The sequence below is a fragment of the Urocitellus parryii genome, chromosome 12, assembly GCF_045843805.1.
Source record: "Urocitellus parryii isolate mUroPar1 chromosome 12, mUroPar1.hap1, whole genome shotgun sequence".
Taxonomy (NCBI): Eukaryota; Metazoa; Chordata; class Mammalia; order Rodentia; family Sciuridae; genus Urocitellus; species Urocitellus parryii.
The window spans coordinates 769,656-776,954 of NC_135542.1; positions in this window are offsets into that span (position 1 = coordinate 769,656).

Here is a 7,299-nt window from a genome sequence, read left to right on the forward strand (position 1 = left end):
CAAGTTTTCTTTCAGAAGGTTTTATGGTTTTCTAACTATTTATTTTTTCAATTTTGAGTTAATTTTTCCCTATGGGGTGAAAGGTCCAACTTGATTCTTTCATGTGGATATCCAGTTTTCCCAGCACCATTTGTAAAATCCTGCTTATTTTTTCTTTTGAATCAGAAATAAGTGTTCCATTTTTTTTTCCTATGGAAGAATGGATGCCTTCCAAGTGGATTAGTTCACCCAGAGAGGAGGGGAGGACAGAAACAGGGAGGGCCTATTAATCAAACATTTTTATACATAAATGTTTGAGCTTTTCACTTCAGAATCCTATTATTTTGTACAATGAACAATGCACTAGTAGCAGTGCAAAGGGATGTAATGCCACATATGTGAAATCAAGGCAAGTCAAAGTCCAAAAGTTACATGAACATATCTTTCTGTAGATGATACAAGAAATACAAAGAATTTTTTAAAAACTTTCATGCCATTTCGTCACATAGGACAGTGTTGATAAGTGTCATGTATTCATTTCAGTGTGGATATGAATGTATAATATGACTTTTATGGAAAAATCAACTATTGTGAGGCATGTTTGGGAGTAGGCACAAATTAAGATGCTCTTGTAATTATCCAGGATAGAAACTGTGCAGGTTTTGATCAGGGTGCTAGCTGTGGAATTCTACGGAATTAGGAAGGTGGAATATTTTAAAGGTAGTTTGCAGAGATGTTGAGTGCTCAATGAGAGGAGTTAAGGATACCTCTAAAATTTTGTCCTGAACAGTTTTATGCCAGGGGAAAGAAATTATTTTGTTTCTCACTCAGGGCACCTCCCAATATTAGTAGGTTCTTAGCCATTTGTTATGTGAGCCAATATTTTGTTTGAGGAATTTCTTATATGGTTATTTTTGTAAATTACTGTTATAGTTGCACAAAATTTTACTATACTAGGATTGCCCTAATATACACTGAAGTAGGTTTCCATATATATATATCTATTCTGTCATTATCTATGGTTCATTGAGTGTTTTGGTTTCTTGATTGTAGAACATTTTCTTAGAGGAAATGGAATATAAGAACAGCATTGGAAAATAAATGAATAGCAAATACTATGTAAGCATGAAGTTATTGTTTTATAAATTTTCATGAATTAGAAATATGTTAATGAAGTCCCAGAAAGGCCCCCCCAAAGAAATGTTAATGGAGCCCAGAAAACAGCCCCCAATATATTTGGAGATAGCCCATCCCAAGAAGTGTTAATGAAGTCCTTCCTGCCCACATTACCTGTGTCCCACCCCTCCTGCCTTCCAACCTACATTTCATCACCAAAACTATAAAAAGGGGAGACGGCTGCTCTTCCACGGATTCCACCTCTTAGATCCCCTTTTTCCTCCGGGAGAAGTCTTTTCTGCTGTTTTTTAATAAACTTCTAATTTCTACTCTGGAAAAAAAAAGAAATATTTCAAATTTCCTTAAAAGCAAAGATATTATATAAATAAGTAGAAAATCTGAACAAGATAATGACTGGAGAGAAATATGAATTGAAATGAGGTACATAGGCTTAGACCCATGTGATCAGCAAGTGAGCATGGTTGAGGAGAGGATCTCAGTAGTTCTGAATGTAAGATAGGGAGCACCTGCCTCTTGGTTTAAGCATTCTGTAACCTATCTGCCACCTGGGTCTGTTATCACTGAAAAATTATAGATACTTGTACCCCATCTTTCTGTTTACAATCATATTGGGAAGATAAAATGAGAGCATGTTGCACCCAACCTACATGTCCAGGTGACTGTCAGACACTCTGGATTCACAAACAGGAGCTCTCAGCTCAGTGTAGGAGCTTCCAGGAGTTCTTGAAGTTGCAGTAGCTGAACCTGTGGCTTCAGTTTAAGTTCTGTTTCAGTGGGGATGTAGGCTGCTCTCTAGCAACTTGCTTTCCATCTAACACAAAACGTAGCCCATTTAGGAGGGTGGAGGCATCCAAATACATTTTTGTCAGGGAAAGATTCTACCAAGAATGTGAATTGGAAGTGGAATGCACAGCAACAGGCACATTCACTGTGAGCACAGTGGGAGTTGAGGGTTGGGGGAGATTTTTAAAGGTAAAAGTAAAAAGAGCTACAACACATATTTCCAAAAATAAGAATTGTCAACTATGGTAAAGAACAAGGGAGATGTGAGTCCAAAGTTAAACAGACAGTTTCTGGACACACATCCCTGCAGAAGTCTGTCCTAAAAGGCTGAATTCCAGCAGACTCTTGTAAATTCTTGTCCAGCAATCCTGGCTGAGATGTCTTCCTTCATAATGTCCTGGCTTGGTTTGTTGGTTTGCTGGTGAGGGTGAACACACATGAAAATCCATTGTGATACCAATGACACTGTCAAATTTCAGAGGACCCAGGCTGCCCTGGCAGGCTGTAATATCCTGAAGATGCTGTTCTGGTTCAGGGAGAGCAGCAGCCTGCAGACCCTTCCAAACAAAGGCAATTTAGAGGATCTTATCTCCAAGGTGGAGATAATTTGTGAGACAGGGCTGTGCAAGATGGATCTAGATAGAGCACACATTGGTTTGAATCTGGCAAGTGCTGTCTTTGTGCCTGTTGCTGTGGTAGTGGCTGCATGAGTAAAAATTTCTCCAGACCACTACAAGAGGCACAGTCAGGGATCTACCACTGGTGGATACTGCTACCCCTCCAGTAAACACCAAGAGTTCAGGAAGTTGTGAGGAAGGGGGGTGTCAGCTGGGATAAAGGGGGCTGTATGAAGGATAGGGGGAGTTTTTTGTTTTTTTTAAATTTTGAATGGCATTTGTGATTTTTTAAAATTGTTTTTGTTTGTTTTTGTTGTTGTTTTCATGGAAGTTTTCTTCACTGAACACCTTTATGTGCAGATTCCAGAGAGTCTTAGCTCTGACCCTGAGTGGATGATTATAGGATGACTTCTGACTATAGCTCTCTAAAACTGCATGCCAAGTACTTCATTTAAAATTTCAGCCAAGTCATCAAATTGTTCATAACCCTCACCCAGACCTGCTCAGTTGGGGACCTGGGCTACACTCTAGACCCTTGCTGTCCATCTAACACAAAAGACTCTGGAAAAAAATCTCATCTCCATTTGTGGAGGAGATGCACACTGAATCTGAGGACTTGAGTTTTCTCCATTCTTTTGACAACCTGCATCCTGGTCTTGTTGAAGGGAGGAAACCTGCTGCCCAAAGTGGTCATGCTTCTGAGACAGAAGTGGGTCCTGAACTGGCAGCTCAGGATCCCAACATTGCCTTCAAAACCATGATCCAAAAGACCTAATGCCCTCCACTGAGTTTCTGTCTCAAGTTCTACCTAATGTCACCTCCTAAAGTTTCTTCCACCTTCCAGTAGTACCACAGGCTGTCAACCAAACCTGCAACACATGATCTGTAGGGCCATTTGAGATCCATAGCACTCAGCTACTTTGATGCAACTCCATGTTGATTTGGTCTGTTGAATCTATTCCAGAGCCTTAGCAAAAACATTGTCTTCTCACATGTTTTATTTAACAATCAGTTTGTGTACATGATGTAAGCACCCAAGCAAATGCCTATTCATGATCCTGGATGTGGTGTGGATCGTGGGTTCTATCTCTTCATTTTTGAGCCAGAGAGGAGAACAAGCCTCTTGGAACCTTTCAGTTAGAAAATTATAATAAATGTATTTCTGGAATTTCAAGAAATACTTGCAAAGGATCCACTGTATGATACAGTTTTATAATATTACAGAAGTTTTGTAGATCTGAATTTTTGTCTAAATAATGTCATGGTAATAAATAATTGCAAACATTACATTAGATTCATAAATGCAATTTGATTGTTATTTGTAAATTAAAAAAGAACTGAAATATCCCAAACAGAAGATAACTTTTTGTCATTATGGCACACAATATAACCTACTTATATTTTATTGGTGGATGAAAGTCACAGGACAATACTTGAATTCAAAGCTCTAAAAATCTACTATTCTTAGAAGAAATAGCCTGACCAGTCTCGTCCTTTGACCATAAGAAAGAAACATGTTGCCCTTCTTAAAGATACAGTGGTCCATCTCTTTAGATAGGATTATTAGTTTTCATCCCTGTGTCTGTCAGCTTTCTGTTACTATAACAAATACCTGTGATAATCAAGTCATAAAGAGAAAGGGTTCTTTGGCTCTCCGTTTTGGAGATTTCACTCCACAGTCAGTTTGGCCCACTGCTTTTGGGCCTGGAGAAAGGCAGCACTTCATGGTGAGAGCATGTGTGGAAACAAAGTCACTCACCTGAGCCTGGGGTTGTGGATCTGTAGATTGCTTGCCTAATGTGTTCATGAAGCACTGGTTTGACTCACAGCACCTCATATAAATAAGTGAATAAAATAAAAACAAAATCACTCTCCTTTAAGAGCACACCCCCAATGACAAAAGGGTTTTTCTCTAGACCCCACCTCAGAGTTTTTCATCCTCTCCCAATGGCACCACACAGGGGACCAATCCTTGAACACCTGGGCTTATGGGGGACTTTGAAGATCCAAACTATGGCATTCCCTTAATTTCAAAGGATAATCTTCTGCTTCTTTGTATGAAAAAAGTAAAAAAGCCTTTCCAAGTAGTTGGGGCTCTAATGTCTATAACACTTTCAAGCTTCTGGCAGATTCACATAAATCTTTTCTAGTAGATATCTAGGAACAAAATTATCAGTTATACACACTAGCATTATATAGAAGGAACAGGAAATGGGTGATTAAAATAAAACTTATCATTTATGATATAAAAGAAAGGGAAAGATATAGCAAATATAATATGAAACTGTTTCTGGGGAGAAGCTTTGGTATCCTTTTTGCTTGAGAGGTGTTTCCCCTTAGTAGGTTAATTTATGCTCCCTGAATGAGTAACCCAGTCTACATCATTGTTTTCCTGTTACCTTTCATGGTCTTTATGGTAGGGGTATTGGAGCTCATGTTTCTTTCAATATTGTGTCATCTAGATAGTGTTAGGAGACTTCCATGGGCTGTGTGTGTGAGCTATGTTCATTGGAGCTATATGAGGGGACAGATCTGGCATTGCAGGCTGATTAGGCTATGAAATTCACATGCACCTCTTCCCACCCTGAGCCTGTGATCCCACACAGCACCTGAGTTGGGTGACTTGCCAAGATTTCAATCAATCTGCTGACCACAAGATAGCAAGAAGCAAGACTCAACGTTTGAAATCTTATTCCCTGCCTTAGTTGGTGAAGAACATTCCATTGAATCTCCATTGTTTGTTCCCCTATAAAACTAAAGAGATTCCAGATGCCTGGTCTCTTTCTCATATGACTCTGAAGGTCACAGAGCCATTCTATCCTAGATCTGAGAAACCCCTGTCCATGTGTTGAATGATTTATTCAACATTTTCTTATCTTAAGGTTGCATCAGGTCTTATGAACCCAGTTAACCTTGTCAGCATGGGCAGCTGGCAAAAGTGTATAATTCTGTTAGTCCAGACAGTGTTGTTTTTCTATCCAAAAATATGTTTTCTTTTAGTTCAATCATGTTCCCCACCCCACCCCTATACTAACACACATGAACCATACAGAGACACATGTAACATAGTCAATGAATGGTAATTAATGTAGCTAATTATGTTTAGCTGAAGATAACATTAGCCATCCCTCAAAAAAACGTCTAATTTTCTCTGTCATCTTAAAGGTCTAAAATTTATCATTTGTTAAAAAAAAACAACTTTATACTGTTTCCCTTGTAGCATTATAGACAATTGAAATCATTTTTCAGTAGATGTTTCAGAATAATAATTTATTTAAACCTAAGGTGTGACAGGCATGTCAACCTGGCACCCATACAAATCTTCTAAAGCCCTTCTGAAAATGACCACAAGTTCTTCAAATAAGAAAAATAACAAAGTGATAACTCTCCCTAAAGTTTTATAACTATTATAACTACTAAGCCTATATTTTCATGTTTGGTGTGGTCATATTTGTCTTGTTTTGATTTTGTTCTCTGTAGTTTTAGTGTCAATCCCGGATACCATAAATAAATCCCATGTCATTAAGAATCATTTCTTAAAGGATTTTTAGATTTGTGCCTCATTTAAGTCTTTCCTCCTGGTGTTTAATCCAGAGGGCAGGTAAATAGAGTTGTAGACATACTTTTTTCTTGGTATTGAAGGAGAGAGTCTCTTGTTCATGTCTGTCTGTCTTTTGTGGATTCACGCCTGCCTCTGATTGTTCCTGACACTGTCCTCTGACTATTCAGTCAGCAACTACTTTCCTTTTATTTGGCCGATTGGACTCATCAGGGACCCAATGAACCACCATCCTCTGACTTGAGTCATGCTCAGCATCTTATCAAATTTTTTATTTTCTTCTTACTTTTCTTTCTTTGTATTGTTTTAATTGCAAGCTTTGTCATGGGAAACCCTAATCCTAACCTGGCCTGATTACCATCACTAGGGGTGGAGGGATGGTCAAAAATCCCTAGGAGCCTTACTAAAGCTTGCACAGGAATATACATGACTGCCAACAGCCTCGCAGGGGACTAATTTGAAACTATAGGCTTAAAATATGTTCATTTAACTTCTGCCAGGTTGAGACTGAAAAAAAAATGATTCCAGGGCTCCCTGTCTTTTTTTCTAGCTCTCTCATGTTGCTTTACACTAAAATTTGCAGGCATTAAGTACCTCCCGGCCAGTGGAGGTGGCCCAGAACATTTTTACCCACCATGACAGCCCAGGTGATAATGTTGCCAACTCCCAGGCTCCAATATCGGTGTCCACTATCCAAGAGACCAGAAAAACTGCTTTAGAATCAGATTTAAAAAAAAAAAAAACAGAGATGCCTCTCAGCCCCCGTGAGCCCATGGTAATAGCCAAGATAGGGGGCCAAGGTGTCACTCTTGTAGTAGATACCAGAGCAGAATATTCTGTCCTCACCTTTCCATTGTGTCCCATAGTCCCCAGGGAAAATGTGCCATACAAGATGCAATGGGAATCCAACCTAACAGAGACCACTCTCCCCCAAAGTTAAACTGTTTAACTGATGGAAGCAGGCTCCCTTGCTGCCTCTTTCGGAAGTTCTTTCAGGAAGGGATATGGCTATGGCGTTTGTCTATATTCCTTACAATTAAATCAAAGTCCTTCTTTGTCTGAGTGCTCACAGGATCTCATTTCTCTTCTTGAACTCTCTTTATATTTGAGGACTCATTAGGCCAGAGGCCAGGAAGGCTTTTAAATTGCATTTTTTTTGAGCTCATAATTTTGATCTATACTGCCTACATTCTTGTGTTTTTCTGATCAATTCTATTTTATTCA